A 21,421-nucleotide genomic window follows, 5' to 3' on the forward strand; every position below is an offset into this window, starting at 1 on the left:
AGAAAACTAGGTATGAAATGGTTATATTCTTCTCCAACCATATAGAAATATGTACCACAAGTTCCTAGAAAATTGAATCTTCCAAAGATCAATTCCCATGTGGATAGAGCCATAACTTATTAGAGAAAAATGTGGAGCATTTGTTGGTTGTAACAGCAAATTGGAAATTATGATGCTTAGAAAATTGCATGTAGCTTCCAAATGGTTTAGTTTCTAAAGATTTTTCCTCGTGGAAAGTTAAATGGCCTCATTCTACACAAAACCCCATGGATTTTTGAAATTCAACCTCATTTTTTTGCAAATTGAAACGTAATACAGATTATGATATTTTTGATTGGCAGATTTTTCTCTTTTCCATAAGTCCACATATCTTGTATTATATGTTCCAAGATATATAAATATATATTTCAAGGTATAAAATAACAACATTGATTAGTAAAATCAATCAATTATAAATTTTTATTAATATATCTAAAAACTTTATTAAGTATTACTTATTTATATTTAACCATATGCAACATAAGATGATAAAAATATGGATGAAATGGAATAGAATAGAATATGGAAATGAATATGATGGTATGTAAAGTGGTGAAAAGATGGTATGAATATGGGTCATAAATGGCTCTCATCTATGGACTATATTGGGTTTGGCAGGAGGTGGAGAAAGATTCAATTGCCTCTGGGTTATCTGGATGGGGGGGAGACTGGTGGAGGAGCTGGAGGAGTTGCTCAAAGGATTAAAAATACTAGGGGTGTCTCAGGAGGATACCTTCATTTGGAAGGTTGGTTAATTTGGAGAATTCTTTGTTAGTTCAGCTTATAAGATGATTTTTGAGAAGGAGATGGAGCCTAATTTTTGGCAAAAGATCTAGCTCAATCATCTAATTCTGAAAGTTAACTTCTTCTAGTGGATCACTATGCATCAGAAGATCCTAACGATTGACAACCTTAGAAAAAGGGGCTTCCAAATTCCTAATAGATGCTATCTATGAAAAGGAGAATGTGATAATTGAAGGAGACTCAAAGGTTATCATAGATATAGTAAAGGGCAATATGAAAGAAGATTAGGCAATCAAAAGGGTGATTGAAGAATTTTGGCATTTATTAATGATCCTAAAGCATTATGATTTGCAGCATGTTTCCTAAAGAGGGGAATATGGTGGTAGACGCGATGGTCTGAGAATGCATGGTTTTTGTTTTTGAGGAGAGATTGGGGCATTACAAAATTGGGCAATACCTTTTAATGAATAAAGGGAACAACCTATGACTAGGTCTATGTGGAATGGTTTTACAGATAATAGTGACAACTTAGTACTAAAAATCAAAGTACGATTTGAGTGTATTTTTTATTGTTCCCCTTATTATGAGATCATATTTGATGTTGAGTAATAATTAAAATTTCAAAATGGCAATGGTATGATGATGATGATGAAACAGAGTAGAAAAGTGATAGTGGCAGCTAGCATGTGCTAACTAGGATCAAGAAAAGATATAGGTATTCATGACATTAAAGGCATTTATGGGTTTTATTTTTTGGAACCTCTTTTTCTACATAAATTTTGTCTATTATTTAAGAATTTGACCATGGTCTACAATTCTGAATAGTGTGAGTAGTGTTGCTAAGATGGGATTGACCTACAACATATTGAACCATGAAAGATTGAGGATAGTGCATAGAAATGGCTTACTTGATACATGTTAAAGGAGGGTGGTCTAGTTCCATTCATGGAGGCAATGAATGGCTATGATGAGATTTGTTCTCTTCCATTCATGAATTCCTATAAGGATAGAAGGGTGATAGTGAATGACATCTCATTCCAAGTGACTGAGGAAGTTATTACATTACTGACGAGATTTTCATTGAAGGGAAGAAAATGACAGAAAGTGATGAGGGTTGTAGATGAGGATAGTCTCTACCCCTTCTTCCAGGAAGGTGAGGAACCCATTCACCACTGCGGTGGGTTTCTAAGTGAAAACCTTTTGGAGCCATGGAATGAGGTGTTTCTGGTGCTGATAAAGTATCTAATGCTTGAAGGGAGGTATGGTGTTTTCTATTACTATCATTTTCCCCTCCTAAAAAATTTTAGGCATTTTGGATACCCTTTCCATTCCCTTATTTTTATTGCATGAATTGGTAGATACTATTGTTGATGTGCAGAAAAAAATGAAAAAAGGTGCCAATTACACTATCCTTCATTAGGGATTAATATTCTAGCTATACCATTTTCACTTGGCCCTATTACCTCCTAAAATTGTGGGTGTTGATATCTCTGCTATCCATAACCCCTATCCCCTTCATGTCCCTTTGATAATTGATGGACCTAGGGCCCCTATCCCCCCAACCCTTGCCTATCGGGTCCCCTAAGGAGAGAAAGAAGACCCCACCTATTAAAAAGGTGAATTTGGAAAAAGGGAAAGATAAGGAACTAGTGGATTCATAGGAGGAAGTCAGAGAAGGTAGAAGGAGGTGTGGGAGACTGGCAAAAATGAATGCCAAATGGAAAATGAGAGCAACTATCTCATAGGAGGAGGATGAGTTGGGCTCAAAGGATATGGTTCCCCTAAAGCAGTGGATGAAACAAAAAACATTAAATTATAGTGGGGGAAAGGATGATGGTAGAGATATAGAGGTGGAGGATTCAAATTCATTTGTGTTGGGCTCAAGAGGGGAGGATAAGGAGGATAAGAAGGTGACCCATGTCTTTGATTCCCTCATGATGAATATGGTGGACCTCATGTAGGATCAGTTCCTATAGATAATGGATAAGGCCCCCTCTCCTATGATAGTGTCCTCCATAAATTGGGTGACTCCCATTGGTAAAGTAATTTCTAACTCTAGTTTTGCAAGTTGGTAGTGTGGGTAGGGAGATGGACAAGTTAGGAAGCAAACTGGAGGAAATGGTGGAAGTCATAAATTTGGGGGTTAAGGCTCTAAGAAAAAAATTGCAGGTTTAGGAGGATAGGTTTGGCCTATTGTCTAAGCTCACTATCAAGGGGAATCATGCTATAGCTACTACCCTACATCTGGTGAAAGATAGCCAGGAGGAGGACCTGAGCCAATAGAACACAAAGTTGTTATTTGGGTTCCTAGCTAAAGATTGGGCAAGCATCCTTCTCAAGGGAAAAAATGAGGGAAAGTCTAGCTAGTGCCCTATTTCCTTATGGTTTTGTGTTCCTAGTTTTGTTCGTATTTGGACTTGGTCAAGTTTAAGGCTATGATACCTTTTTTAAAAAAATTGTTTAGTTTTAGCAGTTTGGTAATAGGTTATCTTAGATGGATGCATGTTAGTTTCTTTACTTATTTGTATGTTGTTACTTTTCTATTAGTTTCTATCATTAGATTGTTAATGTAGGTTAGGGGGTGATCCTTTATGTGGATGGTAATATGTTGGTAGTCTGCCAGCTTTTTTTTTTGGTAAGGGCCAGCCCCTTGTTTTGGTTGCTTAATATTTCAAAAACATAAAACAATAAAAAAATAACCCAAAAAATCTTATTCTTTTTAGTTGTGCATGTGTATATCAATCTAGAGGAAAAACATCATTTCCCAATTCTGTGATTTGTGCCCAAAATGATTTTTTATGAAAAAAATCATAAAAATACCAAAAATATCAAAAATAATCTTTAAAAAATCTTTTTTTTTTGTATCTTGAAAACATCAAGATAAACATGCAAAAGAATTTTTGTTAATAATTTCCATGTTTTTAGGAGATATAAAAAAATCTTTAAAATCTTGCAAGGAAAAATTAATCAGCATCTAAAAAGTGAGAATTTAAGGCTGAATATCATGTTCAACCCCACGGTGGCTGCTAGAAAAGTGAGTGTTAAATATGGCCCTCTAATTCCACACACACTTCAACATGATCATTATTTTTCAGTAACATCCCAAAATGAATATGAGATTATTCATTTGATATGTCTGCATAAACTGATCTATTGCCTTCTAACTAAACATGGTTTTACTATTTGCTCTCAAAATTGAGAGTTTAGTAATCAGACTAAGCTAGTAAAAAGGATTTGAATGAATGCAAAAAAATTTAGTCTATGTTTTTGTATGCAAAGATATGGACTAATCTAAATTATTTTCAAATTAATCTAAGAATAGTGAGAAACAAATTAAGCTAGATGAATGCATTGTAATCTAGATGATGAGCATGTAAAACAAAGAAGTTGAGTGATCAATCCAACAATGATTTGATACTCTTCACTTTCATCCTCCCAAATGAGAAGGAGAAGACTTCTTTTATAGAATCTCCACATCAATCAATAGTTGAGATCAAACTAAATGAATGTTGGAGCATTGAAGAAGATTTAGTCAGAATAGAAAGTTTCCTTATCAAAAGGAAGTTACTTATTTCATTTGAGTTGAATAATGAGTTAACTAATTTGATTGCTTTTCTCATTTTCATCAACTCAATGTTTCCAATTCTAAACTAAAGAGAGAATATTGGAGAAGATATTTGATTTAAAGAATTAAATATGACCTCATAAATGAATATTCTAATTAATCAAATAATTCAATAATTATAATGAGGGTATTTAATTAGATCAAATACATTTGTTTCCTCATTTGTATTAGCTAAAGGGGCTGAATTTAATTTTCTTAAAGTTCTAGGACTTACAATTAAATTAATTCAATTAGGAGGTTATCTTAGCCAAACTAAGTTGATGTCTAGGAATTAAATAATTCTTGTGATTAATACACATTAAGGATTTTCTACATTTAACACTTAGGTTAATTAAAGATGAGTGGTCAAAAATACCTAGTACAATAGGACTTAATGATTAAGAGACTGATATTGTGAGGGTGATGCACCATATTTGATTTAGAATATGAATGTGTCAATTTAGGGGTATTATACCAACCTCATCCTGAATATTGAATCTCAAACCATTAATGTATCTAGCCACTTTATCCTTACACATTTCTCTCTATCCAGATTGAATAATCCACTTGTAAAACTTCTTTGTATAATCTTTCACAGTCACATCCTTCTGGTATAGATTCTACAATCTCTTAAACAACTCAAGTTCATAATCAATAGGAATAAACTTAGCCTTTAGTTTTATCACCATCAATCTCCATCTAGTGATCCGCATTTCACCTTCCTCTTCTCCTTTGCAATTCCTTCCACCAAAGAGTAGCATGTCCCTTCAGCTTAGTCTTTACAACCCTTACTCTAAGTAGATCTCCAATATCTTCTAACTCAAAGTAGTATTCCAAATCAAAAATCCGATCAATCAAGTCTTTAGGATTCAATGTACCTAAGAATTTAGAAACCTCAATTTTATGCTTTAGCTTCAACTAAGATCTAGATCCATCATACTGACCAACCCTATTTTTGATAGGTCCCTCAAGTTGATCATTTCTATCCTTGCCACTTTTGCAAGCAACCTCAAAGTCTTTGACAACTTCCTCATAAACATCTTTAATACCTACATGCCAAGGTACACTAGATCTCAAAAATCATATCACTCTTCATCAATGTCATCTTAGATCTAAATTCTTCTTTAATCTTCTCTAAGAACCTTGCTTGCATAGCTTCCTAGAGATCTTCAATCACCCTAGGTTCTAATTCTATTGGAGGCATCTTCCAAGATCAACAAATCCACAAGATCAATTATTCTCTAATACTACCTAACATAGTACAAGGGAGGAGTATCCCCAAAGGAGATTTCCTAACAAAGAGGAAAAAAATAAGAAGTGTAACATTTGATACCAATCCACAATACTTTATTCATAAAATAGTTATTTAAATGCAATGTGCCCAACTGTAAGGTCTTATGGGATAAGACTAAGTACAATAGCAATTACAATACTATTTCTACAAGATCTCTCAAGATGTAACCCCAAACCACTTAGCTAGTCTAGAACTAAAATCTAATAGAAATCTTGAAGGAAGATCTGAACTTGTGCTTGCAAGTGCACCAAGCAATCTCCTTGCTTCCCAAACCTCAACTACTTGCTCTTCTCAAAGGTTTCTCCTCTTCCACATCCTCTTCTCCATGTTGGATGATTATCCTTTAAAAATTTACAAGAACCCCCCTAGTTATACCCAACTAAGCCACAAGTTGGCCTAGTATGTTCTAAATTAAATAAACCTTGCATCAAATGCACATTTAAGCCACAAGTTAGCTCACAACAAAAATTAAATATACACAACAAAATTAAATGCCAAGGTTGGATCACACTATAAATTAAACATAGATAACTTGGTTGAAATAGGACCAAGACATGACTGAGCATCAGAAGAACCACTTTTGAGTATTATCAAATCTACCAAGCATAACTGAACTCTCTTAAGTATAGTTGAGCACTAGTATGTGTTGAGTCCACTAGCAAAAAATCCCATTCATTGACTATGATACTTGGTCAACACTGGAACCGAGCATCACCAAGCTCCTAGTATATGCCAAGTTCCCATAAGAATCATCAAGTACCTGAAAAACCAAGATCCTTCAACTCCAAATCTAAAATCCCTCCAACATGCATGATCACTAACAACCCTATGATGCTCATGCATTAATAGACTTGTAATCCAATGAAGAATTTTATCTCTCCAAATATTGACATTTCAAATTCAATACACATTTGATAAGAAAATGAATTACTCAACATATCATTCCCTCCAAATATTATATCATCAACAAATATTTCAGCAATCAACACATTATCTTGTGCTTCATTCTTCAAATGTAGATTAGTGTTTTCACTTGTTCTTTCAAATCCAATCTTAATCAAATAAGAATGTAACCTTTCATACCATGCTCTTGAGGCTTGTTTTAGTCCATAGAGTGCTTTGTTCAATTTTTAGACCATGTCCTTCTTTCCAAGTTCAACAAGTCATTTAGGTTGTTTGATGTAAAATTCCTCTTCAAGTATTCCTTTTAGAAACGCAAACTTTACATCTATTTGACATACCTTTAATTTCTTGTAGTAACATAAGCCAATAGGATTCTTACACCTTGTAACAAATACAAAATTTTCACCATATTCAATTTCTTCTTCTTGTGCATAACCTTTACAAACCAATCTAGCTATGTTTCTTACCACTTCTCTATTCTTATTCAATTTATTTATGAAAATCCACATTTTTCTAGTTATGTTCTTATTAGCAAGTCTTAGTACAGCTATCTAGGTAATTTCATTTTTTAATTTGATCAATCTCCTCAGCGATATCATTCATCCACCATTCATCATCCAATGCAAATTTAACTTTTATATGCCCAAAATCAACTATTAGACATGTACATTCTCTTATCTTGCTTCTTATTTGTACTCCAATACTTCTATCTCCAATTATTTGTTTAATTGATTGGTTCTTTCTCATGTATTTGGCCAATACACATTTAGTTCTCTAATTATTAATACTTTCTTCACTCAGTAGGGGTTCAGCTTCCTGCTTGGGTTGTACAATTTGGTGATCATGTATAACTATCTAAGATGTGAGTGTTATTATTTGATGCTCAGTAGGCTTGCACTATAACTTGGGTAGAGTATGTGGTGCATCTTCACAGACATAAAAAAAATTGTTGTAATATGTTAGTTCTTTCTTACTTTCTAGGTCATTTCTATCTGCAAACTCATCAAATATTACATTTTCACTTTCAATATTTTTGTTAGTAGCCTTGTTCAAACTGGTGTAAGCTTTTCTCTTAGATTAATATCCTATGAATATACCTTCATCACCTTAACATCAAGGTTACCATTCCTATCATCTTTGTGAATGTGACATCTACTTCCAAAGATTTTGAAATAACTTACATTTGGTGTATGACCATGCCATAGCTCATAGCGTGTCTAGTTTTTTGCTTTTTTAATTGAACTTGGTTGAGACTGTAAACTATAGTACTGATTGCTTCTCTCCAAAATATCTTAAAGACCTCCTTCCTAATCATTAATGTCCTCACACAATCTATTTTATATCTATTTCTTCTTAGTAACACAATTATGTTGTTGTGTAGATGGTGCATATAATTATCTTTTTATACTATTTTCAATACAAAATTATTGGATTCAAAAGACATAAATTCACCACCTCTATCAAATATTAAACATTTTAATGGTTTGCCAGTTTCCTTTTCAACTCTTGATTTGTACCAGTTAAACATATCAAAGCATATGATTTCACTTTCATAAACATTATAGTCATCATCCATGAGTAATCATCCATAAATAATATAAAGTATCTATCACCATAGTACTTGTATGCGTGAAAACCTAACCTATCGAGAGTGTGCATAAACAAGCAAGCATTAGTTTTACATGTATATCAAGATTCAAGTAAAATCAAAATACAACTAATCTACTTGAGTTTTAAAACTAATGCAACTAAAAGATAGGATTCCCCATGTAGCCTTAGAGTAGCTCAATAGGGGCACCCAGAAGAGGCCTTATTGGTCTACTCAAATAATGAAGGATGTGGATGTGCTCTCCTCAAACATGACTATGATTGAATCCCTTCAAAAAACTTCTAATGAATGCAAGAATGAAAATAATGAATCTATACTAAAAATGTATGTAGAATACCTTCAAGAAATAGCTATTAGTAAGCCACCCTCAAAAGAATGTAAATGTGGAAATGGGATGCAATGAAATAAACTAACAATTCTATGCTACCATGAAAATGTGCAAGAACTAGGAACTGAAACAATGCATACTAGCAACTACCAAAGGTTGGCTCTAAGCATAAAAATCCATATGAAAGCTCTAACACTATACTAGCATGATAACAATGCAATGAAGGAGATGAAAAATGATTGAGATAAGGGCTCTATTTATAGGCTTGAGGGAGACCTTGAGGAGGGGACATCTATGTGGCATCCACATAGGTGCCATAGAGGAGACACATGGGCTAAAGGACAAGCCATGCAAAAATCAGCATATGTCTTCTATGATTTAGATGGCTCAAGGTGTGCTCACGCATGTGTGAGAAACCTTGGGAAAAGGAATGGAGGGACAAGGGTGTAAGAGGCTTTTTGGAGTAATTAATGAAAAAGGGTCTCCTTGGGCTTTGAGTTTCTCACACATGTGCAAGCAACCACTTAGGGGCTAAAAAGTGTTTTAGAGGGTATTTGGGATAATAAAGTGGGATTAACTAGTGGGTAGGCTTAGAAGGATGAGAGTGATGGGTGGTAGGCTAGGCTTTAGGTGGGATTAGGATTAAATCAAATAGGATTTAATTTATCATAGGATTATAGAATTTAATAAAGTGGAGGGAAATTAAACAAATTGTAATTTATTTAAAAGGAGATTTATGGAGCACTGTGTATTAAATAAATTTAACACATTAGAGGGAAGTATTTAAATTGAATTTAAATACATTAGGGAAGTGAACCTATTTAATCAAATAAATTTAATTAAATAAATATAAGAATATTAAAAATATAATTAATTAATAAATAATCAATTATAGTGTCAAGGGAAATATTGATTAATTAATATAGTATTTTGGGACAATTTTAAGTGTCTACAGTACTGTCAACTCCAATTGGGCCACATAAATCAATGTGGACTAATACTAGAATATCATTGGAAGTGTGTCTCTTTTTAGAAAAACTAGATATTTTCATCATATCGAGCTGACATTCTTTACATGACATAGCATTTTCAAGTTTGTGCAGATTTGGTAAGCCTCTTACTCTTTTCTTTCTACTGATTTTCACCATATTTTCAAAGTTAACATGACAGAATCTTTGTTAGAAAAAATTTCAGCTGTCCCCTTAGGATTTGTGACAAGGGCTTAACTACCTCTTGTGTACTATAAGTTGACTTTTTGTATCGAGCATTAATAGATTAGTCTTTTGGTGCAATGACAATCCCACTCTAATAAGTGGTATTAGAGCTTGGTCATAGGTTCAAATCCAAAAACCCTTAGGTAACACTAAGGGGGAGATTGTTAGAAAAAAAATTATTACTCCCCTTTGGATTCATGACAAGGGCTTAACTTTCTCCTATGTACTATAAGTTGACTGGTTGTATTTGGCATTAATAAATCAGTATTTTGATGCAATAGAAACCCCACTCTAACAACCTTTTATGTCATAACCACACATCCTCAACTCTAGAAAAAAACATGTCTCAACTATAGGATCAAGGTAGATTAAGTTACCTTTTGTTTTCATTCCTATTCCAACCAGATTACTTTCATCATTCAAGATCTTAACCTTCCTTTTCTCAAATTCCAACTTGTGACCTGATTTATTCCACTAAGACACACTAAAAACATTATATTTAAGTCCTTAAACCTAATAAGAATCATCAAATATGAACTTATCTTTTGTAATTAGTGATCCTTTACCTTTCATTGAATATGGAACATCACTACCCAACTTAATAGTTCTGTAACTGCTAATTTCTTTAAAAATTTCAAACTTACTTAGATTACTAGTTATATGATGTGAAAACCCACTATCACTAATCCATGAGTCATTTTGAGTAACATCTAAAATAAGGGTAGTTTCATTCTCATAACTTTCAGCATTAGGCTCTTTTTTGATTGCAACATAGACCATTTCAACTACTTCCTTGTCATCATAAGAACTTGACTTGATATGCTCTTCTTTAGCAATGTAGAATGGCTTCTTGAGTTTGTCTTTGTAATCTCTATTTTTCCTATACTTGTAATCTTTCTTTTTAATTCTATCATTTTTGTCATACTTTCCTTTGTTGGAATATTTAGTATTAAAGTGGCCAACCTCATTAAATTTGAAACGAATTAGTGCAAGTTTATCTTTGTACTTACCTTTACCTCTTGATAACCTTATTAAAAGTAACACTTCAATCTCATCTAGATCATCTTCAATTTTAGATTCACTATCTTCTTTGGTTTTCTTCTCTTTCTTTGGATTGTTGATGTTTACTAAAGAATGAAAGGCATTTCTCCTTGTAAGCATACTATTATCATAATTGCTCAACTCAAATGTGATCAACTGACCAACTAGACCATCAAGTGTTAGATCATTTCTAGGCATAGCTCTTACTTCTTGAATAGTAGAAACTTTGATAACATAAATAGGGAAAAAAAGTTTTGAAGACTTTACTTACAATTTTAGAATCCAAGATGGCACCTCTAGTAGCTTTGATTGCACTCACAACATCCTTGATTATGTTCACATATTTTAAACAAGTTTAACCTTATTTCATTTTCATATCATCATACTTACCTTTGAGACTTTCAAGCTTAGCTCTTCTTACATTGTCATCTCCTCCATAAAGAAGCTTCAATTTATCCCACATTTTCTTAACATTGGCACAATTCTTGACATGATCAAATTCAACATCATTGAGAGCAGATGCAATATCTATCATCACATTATTTTGATTCCTATTTTCATTCATTTTCTCCATAGTCAAGGTACCTAGCAGCTCCTTATTTGATAGGATTTCAACTACCTTAAGAGAATGCAAAGGAAAACCTAGGAATTAGCTGAACACCATTATAGGTGATTTATTGCAGACAATTAGAGCCAACTGACAAGACATTTTAGTCTTCTCCCCTTTGAACTCTAGAAGATTTAGGTGAGTATGTGTTGGAATTTATCCCCACTCTTCTTTACAATACTAATTATTATAAATCCTAGTAAAATTGATATTTTCCTTTCTTCTTCTAATTTAGAGTAAAAAAAGATGGACAAGGGATAGATAATCCTCCTAACCCTAAAGCTTTCTAGACCAAGTATAAGATAGCCTTTTAGATCTTTTAAATAAAATAAAAAACATAGTAGATTTTAAATTTTAAATTCAGATACTTCATATAATTATTCATCTACTTGCTCAAGTCTCATTTCTGATTATCTATTGAATTATAAGATCACATAATTAGGCACACACAATGGATCTATTCACTCACTTTGTGAAAAGAAACATCAATACTTATCTTTGGATCTCATTCTTATCGATCTATTCATGAAACCCTTAATTCTCCTAATTTATATCAAGCAGTAACATAATGTTTTTTATTATGAGAAAAACATAAAATAGGATATAACTCAAGATGGATTACAACTAAAATTCAAGAGACACTACTATCAAATCTTAGAGAATTGAAGAATATTACAAATAGAGACAAGATCTAAATTAATCAACTCATAATACTTCTAAATTCATATTAATTTTCTTGAAGTAATATAATGAAATTTCAAATCCCATAAAATGTAACTCTCAAAAACTCACCACAACATGTTCCTACACTTCCATTTATGAGTAATAAATATAGAATAACTCTATATAATATTTTTGGACTGACTCAAAAGATGACAATATACTTTCATTCTATCAAAACTCAAACCCCTCTCTAGCCTTGGAAACTAACTTATATAGATGATTTGGAAAAAGCTTTAGACATATAAATTAGGACACATGTTATCATCTGATGTGACACTTTAGTTTATTACAACATCAACAAAATTAACTATTTAACAATTTGATGTGATAATTTGTAATCACATGTTTTAGCGTGAATGCTAATAATACTACCTTGGGGAGTATCCTAAGCATTGAAGACTATTGATATTTTGGATTCATCATTGTGTTTGTCGTCAAAGTCAACATAGCATGGTTTTTGTAAAGAATGGCTAAATAGTAGGCAAAGATCTTGATGGTGTGGACAATCGTTTGATTGTCTTGTAATGTGCAGTTTTGAACATGTTCAACATAATGTCTTGATTACATGGTCAAGTGCACAAAGTCTAAGTCTAAGTTGTACAAAAGATGTACATGATTTACAAAGAGTAGTTTAGAGACAAAGTATTGGGAAAGTAGTTACTGATGTTTGTTGGATATCTTACATTTGAGATGTAATAAAGAGATGCACAATTAGGCAGTGATAGAGGATAATCCATTGATGATGTCAATGAGTGTACAAGCCTTAGTATCACATGTCTGAAGTTTTGTATAGACTGTGAGCTGACAATGCGTTTGTAATTGTAATTAATTAATTATCTCATTTTAATTAATTAGGAAAGCCTCAATGAAAAATCAAGGAATTAGTATAAAGATTTGGTATAAAGGAAAGATTTTTTCCTGGATTGTAAGAGCTTGATGTGTATTGCGATTGTTGTTGAAGTGTGAAGTGCAAAAACAAGTAAATTTCTTATTCAATGCATGTAAGTGATCCAAGAGATTATTGGATACAAGATTCAAGATCTGATTACAAGATCTAATCGAGAAAAAGTCTAGTTGATAGGGCAGAGTTAGAGGAACAAAGTATAATTTAGTTCTATTATTCTACAAGGAATAATATAGAGATCATTTGGATAGTGAATTCATTGGTCTTGCCCTTGAAGCTATTTGGGCAATGGGTCCAGCTATCTTCCACAACTCCTAATAGAGTTAGTACAACTCCTAATAGAGATTCAAAGTGTCCTAATAGGGACTCATATGTATTGAATGTTGCAACAAACTCCTAATAAGGTCCATCCTCTTAAAAGGAATATTTATATTAGTAAATCATCTTGTGGGTACCATTCCTCTCGAGGTTTTCCCTTTGATCAATGGTTTCCCTAGTTAACATATCTAGAATTATTGTGTATGAGTATCTTGTTGTGGTTTTGGTTTATATTACTCATATGGTTAATATTGTCTAAAGTTGATAATTTTGATATTAGTTGGTTAACTGATTCACGCCCCACCTTGCCCCTCCACCCACCCCCTCCACCTCCTAGTTATATTAGTGTACTATATATTCTAACAACATGATCACATATCTTCTTTCATTTTTCCTTATTCAAAACATTCATTTATTACTTCTGTGGTGGGGAATCCTCATGATCTGAATGATCAGATGGAATGTATTTCTTAATCCATTCCTCAAAATCAACTCAGTTGGTCATGTGTGGTCCAAGCTTTGATTTTCCACCTACTTGTATGGAATATATTTAAATATGGCCTTAGTAACTTCTTTCTCGAAATTCTCATAAAATATTCCTAAGTTAACTAACTTGGACATACATTCTTGAAAAAGTGTCATGTCCATATTTTCAACTATTTTTCTCACCATGTCACTTACCATGGTAATAGCTTCAATTATCCAAATGGAAAAATCTTTGATGACTTTATCTTTATTCAAGATAGGTGGTAACATAGTATCTTGGTATCCCTCTATTTGATCTTTTAGTTCAATCATATTATTCTCAATATAGTCTGCAAAATAGAAAAGTTCTTGATTGGTTTAACAATATTCACTATAGCCATGATGTTTGGGGGAGGGTTACTATCTACTCTTATACATAGCTCAATTTTCCTAATTTTCTCAATACTCACTAACCACTTTTGGTATCTTGGCATAAACAACCTGCTTTCATCCTCCATTTTGATAATGGTCAAATAAAGAACCTTACATACTTCATGAACTCTAAATAATTTAAAATTAATCTTCTCCAATAGAAACATATGCAATTCTAACTATGACTTCTTTTTTGTAGTCAAAATAAATTTTTTTTTTCTAACTACATTTTTAGATCCATAAACTCTTTTATTAGAGCATCATCACTTCTACTTTTATTTGATGAGATTTCCTTGGGATGGGTTGATAAAACTATTGGGAAAAAGGACCATGTTGAATTGCATTGATGAGGTGGTTGATCCCTATTGTAAACCATGGTTGCTTCAAGCTCTTCTATCCCTTTCTCTAGCAAACTTACATGTCTTTGCAGGTTGGTATTTTTCTTTGTCCTATGATCATAAGATGCATATACATGATTGTACTTTTCTTGCAGCTATTCATATTTCTTCTCTATCCCCTTTGGTACATTGCGAACATAGGCCACATGTTCTTGTAAATTCCTTGTGGATTAGGAAATTTTAGTATTTTGAACTCTTTACAAGACCATGTTTCCCTTTTCTCCACTATCCTCACTAGTAGCCTAACTAGAAGAAGAAAGTGAGAGAGACCAAGTAGCTAAGATAGCTAGATCTCCACTAGAGTACATCTCAGAGGTAGATATTTATGCTTCTGTCTAAAGTCTCTTCAACCTCACATCTTTCATGGTTGAGTAAAATGTAATTGCATCAACAATATTGAGATTTGGCAACAACTAGACTCCTAATTCTTTTACAAATTTTCCCCCTTCCTCTGGGCTAATGGCACCAAATTTCATAATCATTTCATGCTCAAATTCTTTACTAAGGTCATCAGGATCATCATTTTGTCTTTATTTTCTTCTTTCCCTTGACCATTTTGTGGCAATCCTCTATGTAGTAGTGCCATTGTAGTTGCTTGAAGGGGGATGATTTGAAAAATTCATCATCAGCTAATCCATGTTGCAAGATTTTTTTCTTAATTCCTTTTTTAATAGTCCCTTTATCTCTTTGGTAGTAATATCAAAGATTGGTTCCTTGGGAACTTGAAGATCCCTTGCTACATTAACTTTAGAAACTTATGCGAGGAGGGAATGAATAGCTAAGGCCAAAGGCACACCTAACTATCCAAACACCTTGTTGAGTAAACACAACAGAAGAAAACACACAGAGAACAACACAAAGGAGAGAGAGAACAAAATACTTTTATTGATTCATTAAATTATCAACATACATGCCCAGTTATAAGGCCTTTTGGCTTATGACCAGATACACAATAAAACTCCAAGATCTAAAATCAAGCTTCAAATTTACAATTCTAGAAATATCTACTCTAAACTCTCTAAGTCTTACTCTAACCTAAACTAATAATCTCTACTTATACTTTCTGAAATGGCTTACAAACAATTCTACATTATTACATAATAGAAAGGTTGACCTTAAATTAGTCTATCATCATCCCAAGATAAGATCCTATCATTAGATTCACAATCCAAAATAAATGCATAAGTTAGCTCAAACTTAGAACCAATCATAGAAAACCTTAGTCAAAGAAGGAACATTCATCAAAAAAAAATGTTCACTCAGTACATGAAGGAACCCTTGGTCAACACTATATAGCTCAGTTTAAACTAGAATTTAGTCAATAGTGGAACTCAATTAACACTTGAACTCAATTAACATTGCTAGTTAACACTGAACTCAATTAACACTACTAGTGAACACTAATCTTGGTTAACACTATTGGTTAACAGTGAACTCGACTAACACTACTAGTTAACACTAGCTTGGTTAACACTGTACTTGATTAATACTGTTGGTTAACACTAACTTGATTAACAATGCTAGAACTTAGTTAAAATTGCTAGAATAAACAAATGAGAAAGATTACAAAGAAACCCAAGATGCTCCTACATCAAAAACATAGATGTCTTCTTCTTCTTCTTCTTCTCCATATGGAAGATTCAAATTCCCAAATTGTTTTGTACCTTGAATATTTTTTTCCTCCCTTCTAATATCTTCCTCCTTTTCTTTGTGTATGTCATCACTATGCCTTTCATGTGGTGAAGCTATAGGAGGTGGTCTTGGAGATGCAGATCTTCTTGCTAGATCATTTGGCACTATTGCCTCCATACTTGGTATTTCAACTATTCTTTGGTCAATGAGCCTTTCTCCCATTCTCCTTCTTTGATACAATATTAGACCCTCTGGAGTCTCAAGATATTTCTCTAATTCATCATCATGGGTTTCTAACTCCTCTCTTAGTCTCTTATTTCCCCTTCTTTATTTTGGGACTATGTCAGTAGATTGTAACAACACATTTAAACTTTCTTCATCATCAATAAAAGTCACCTTTGCCTTTTTTTCTCTCCCCAACTTCTTACTCATGATATCATATATATTTTGGAAATTTTCCAAAAGTTTTCTCAATCTCTATTCTAAACTCTTACAATCTGAGAGTGGATCATAATTTGGGTCCTTTTCTTGAATCTCTTCCAAGGTCTCCCAATACATACACTGGTATACTTTCTTTCTTCTCTAAGATTTTAAATCCTCATCATTTCTGATGATTTCCTCTAGGTAGTCAAAGTCATGTTTACTCATTGGAGCCTTGTTTATCTTGCACATTAATCTCTCATAGAAACCTTCTACTTCATTAATCCTCTTTGAGATAACCTCAATGTTATAGGGTCTGCACAATTGAACCAGATTAGTCCTTCCATCTTTGATAATTGCAAAATGATGGAAAATGGTGAGGTCAAGAAAGAAAGTTCCTTTTCTAGCCTTATCTGGAGGGAAGTTAGTGCCTTGAAACATAGAAATCTACCTTATGATGTCAACGAAACCAATTCTCAATGGGACATATCTAAGGAGCACAAAAGGCCTCACTAGGAATCCATATATCTTGATGATTATGGTACAAGGGTATAAATAAATGTATCCACATTGGTGACACATCTTTGGTTTTGAATTAAAATCAATAAGCCTTAAGAAAATCTTCGATGGATGGAGAAAATTATCAATCAAAGACAAAATTCTTTCTCTCAAACAAATTCCAAATTGAATTTTAAATAGAAGTGAGTTAGAACCTTGCCATTCCATAGATATAATAGTTGACCAAAGGTGGACAGGTAATGTTTCACCATCCTTCTCAAGCTCAAGATCCATGTACTCTATAAAATAGTACTTATTGTAGAAAAGAATCATATGCATAAGAAATGAGTACCATTTAAAATTTGTGGATTCTTCATTCTTCAAAACTATCAATCCCTCATTGATATTGATTTCCAAGTATTTAGGGAAGTCATTAATTGTTGCATCCCCATACTTTTGAATTCCTAAATGTTAATCTCAGATTGGTTTTGACAAGGTAGTGACAAAACACTTACTCATTCTCTAGTAGTATTACAGTTCAAGCCAAGTGATTAGAGTGATTCAAGCAATTAATGTGAGTTGAGTCATCAAATCATTCCACACATAAGTTTTTAGACAATACATGTCGAGTGATTCATGTGTTAAGTAAATAGTGTGTGACAAGCTATTTAGAAGCTAAGTTACAACATTATAAGCATAGTAAAGGTTGAGTATTAGAGTCTCTGGATTCCAACTGAACATTTTTTGACATAGTTTTTTGTAATGGCACAAACTTCTATGTAAACCATTTTTGAGCCAACATAATCATATTTTACGATTCTAAGAGATAAGTATGGAGGTATATTATGAGTCCTTGTGTAGTACATGTAACCAATAAAATTAAGAGATGAATTAAGTAGCAATATGGATCAACCACAACTGTTGATTCTTAACTAACCCATTTCGCCTATGTTTATTTAAGAAGGGAAACACTAAAGATTTTGTGAGTGCATAAGGAGATGAATGCTAAATGTAGAGAAAGCATTCATGGTGGCTATGGAGGTTATGGTAGTGTTCTAAACTATAGAATCTATTAGAGAGAATAGAGTAAAGTAGAGATAGGATAGAGGAGACATATTTGATCAAAAGGATCAAGGATTTATTAGAAAAGAGAAGATCTGACATCTAGAAATAGTGTGCTAACTAAAGGATCATGGTACTAAATCATTCTAAAAGGTGATACAGAGAAAATCTCCTAATAGAGTAGTTTTAATAGGATTTTGTAAATCTTTTAATCAATTGATTTATTTATTGTAAGTTTAAATCCTTTAAAAGGTAAGACCTAATAGTCTGTGTAAGCCTTTAATAGGGCAGACCCTCATAGGGTAGATCAAATTTTATGGTCAAACTCATTGTAACCATTATTTGCTACACTTTAGGATGAAAGCCCATATTTTTGTCACCTTTGGAGCTAACTTTATTGATCTGGCAAGACTAAATTTGGTTGAACCTAATCTAGCCAAAACTGCATGGCGTTGAGTAGGCACCAAGTGGCATATACACATCCACAAGGATCTACTCAAAACCCTAAAAATTATATAAGTCACAAAAAGATAAATCCAAAAATCATTTGGATCATACGAGCTTGCTAGAACTATAGAGCAAGAAGAGCTATAGGAGTCATTCATTCAAATCAAGCATGTCAGCATTTCCCTCAATTTTTTAATATGTTTTGATATTTTTTAGTGTTTCCTTAGGTAAAAATATGATTTTTAATGTGCATTTCTAATGTAGATTGTTTAAACAGTTCATTTTTTATATTATTATATGTTTATGTTTTAAGTACTATAATATTAGATAAAGTTTAGAAAAAGTATTGAAATATAGTAAAATTTAGTACATTATTAGAGCAATTAGATTAATTGTAAAACATTATTTATAGAAAATAGTCAAAAATTATATAGTCAATATTAGAAAATTAACAAATTATTAGAACAGTTAAAAAAAATTTTAAAAATAAAAAAAATATATTAAATATAGAATATTAGTTAGATATAATATCAGAGAGTTTAAATATTTTTATTTTGTTTTTATTAGAAATCATTAGAAATTGTTGTGAAGGTAAAAGTTTAGAAAGTACTATAAGGTAACTAAAAACATTAGATTGAACTAAATCAAACTCTACCTCTTACCATGAGAACAAATAAATTCTAATTGAAACCTTAACATTGAACTTTATAAATTATTGGCAAGTGCAGAACCTAACATTGAATGTAATTAAACCACAACATTAAACCTAATCAAACTTGAACTAAAACTCTCACATTGAACCAAATTAGACTTTAATTCCTATATTGAACCTTAAATTTAAATATGTTGATCTAAACCCTAAACATTAAGCCATCTCTCTCTAGATCTCAAACTTGTAACCCTATGTCAAATATGTTGATCTAAACTCTAAACATTAAGCCCTCTCTCTCTAGATCTCAACCTTGTAACCCTATATCTCTCTCTAAGTCCTAAGCCCCATCTCTCTAAACCCTAAACTTCTTTCTCTAGAACTTACATAAATTTATCTCTCCCAACCGTAAACTCATCTCTCTCTTTCTAGATCTCAAACTTTTAACCCTTTTATCTCTATCTAATTCCTAGACCCCATCTCTCTAAACCCTAAAACAATTTGTATCTTGTAAACCCCATCTCTAAACCCTAAACTGCTCTCTAACTCCTAAACCCCATCTTTTTAAACCCCAAACCACTTTCTAAGTCCTAAACCCCATCTCTCTAAACCCTAAACTGCTCTTCAACCCCATAATCCCTAAACCTCTTTGTCTCTAGAACTTACATAACTTCATCTCTCCCAACCCTAACCTCATCTCTCTCTTTCTAGATCTCAAACTTTTAACCCTTTGTCTCTCTCTAACTAGTGGACCCCACCTCTCTAAACCCCAAACTACTCTGTAACTCATAAACCACATTTCTCTAAACCCGAAACCACTCTCTAACCCCATAATCCCTAACATAACTTCATCTCTCTCTCATACATAACCTCATCTCTCCCAACCCTAACCTCCTCTCTCTCTTAACTCCTATACCCCATCTCTTTAAACCCTAAATTGCTCTCTAACTCCTAAACCCCATCTCTTTAATCCCTAAACTTCTCTCTAAGTCTTAAACCTCTTCTCTTTAAACTCTAAACTACTCTCTAAGTCCTAAACCCCATCTCTCTAAACCCTAAACCACTCTCTAATCCCATAATCCCTAAACTTCTCTCTCTCTCTCTCTAGAACTTACATAATTTTACCTCTCCCAAACCTAACCTCATCTCTCTCTCTTTCTAGATATCAAAATTTTAACCCTTTGTCTCTCTCTAACTTCAAGACCCTATCTCTCTAAACCCTAAACTGCTTTTTAACTTGTATACCCTATCTCTTGAAACCCTAAACTACTCTCTAACCCCATAATCCCTAACATAACTCCATCTCTCCCATCTCATATCTCTCTGTTACATAACTTCATCTCTCTCATACATAACCTCATCTCTCTCAACCCTAACCTCCTCTCTCTCTCTCTGTTAACTCCTAAACCCTATCTCTCTAAACCCTAAACCACTCTCTAACTTCTAAACCTCATCTCTTTAAACTCTGAACCACTCTCTAAGTCCTAGACCTCATCTCTTTAAACCCTAAACTGCTCTCTAACTCCTAGGACCCATCTCTCTAAACCCTAAACTGCTCTCTAACCTCATAATCCCTAAACTTGTTATCTAAATTTGATTTGTACCTATTACTATAAAAAAGATGTACTATAGTTAACATTTCTTTATATTTTGTACAATAGGTTTGTTAAGCAATATTCATTTAGTGTGTTTTAATTCAATTAGTCTATATAATAATCTATGTATATGTATACATCTACATATGTATACATATACATATGTATACATATATATATATACACACACATAGATATACATATATATATACATAGATATATATACATAAATATATATACATAGATATATATACATATATATACATACATATATATATACACATACATATTTATATATGTAAATATATATATATATATATATATATATATATATATATGTATGTATATATATGTATATGTGTGTGTGTGTGTGTGTATGTGCATGTGCAGCTCTCTGTTATCATCTATCTAGTTTTGTTTTTTTATATCTTTCATCATTATGGAATTGGGGGGTAGTGATTCTAGAGAGGCCAATGTACATGGTCATCCCCATAG

Source organism: Cupressus sempervirens, chromosome 11 (genome assembly GCF_028749045.1).
Source record: "Cupressus sempervirens isolate cs-2001-9-10 chromosome 11, ASM2874904v1, whole genome shotgun sequence".
NCBI classification, from domain to species: Eukaryota; Viridiplantae; Streptophyta; class Pinopsida; order Cupressales; family Cupressaceae; genus Cupressus; species Cupressus sempervirens.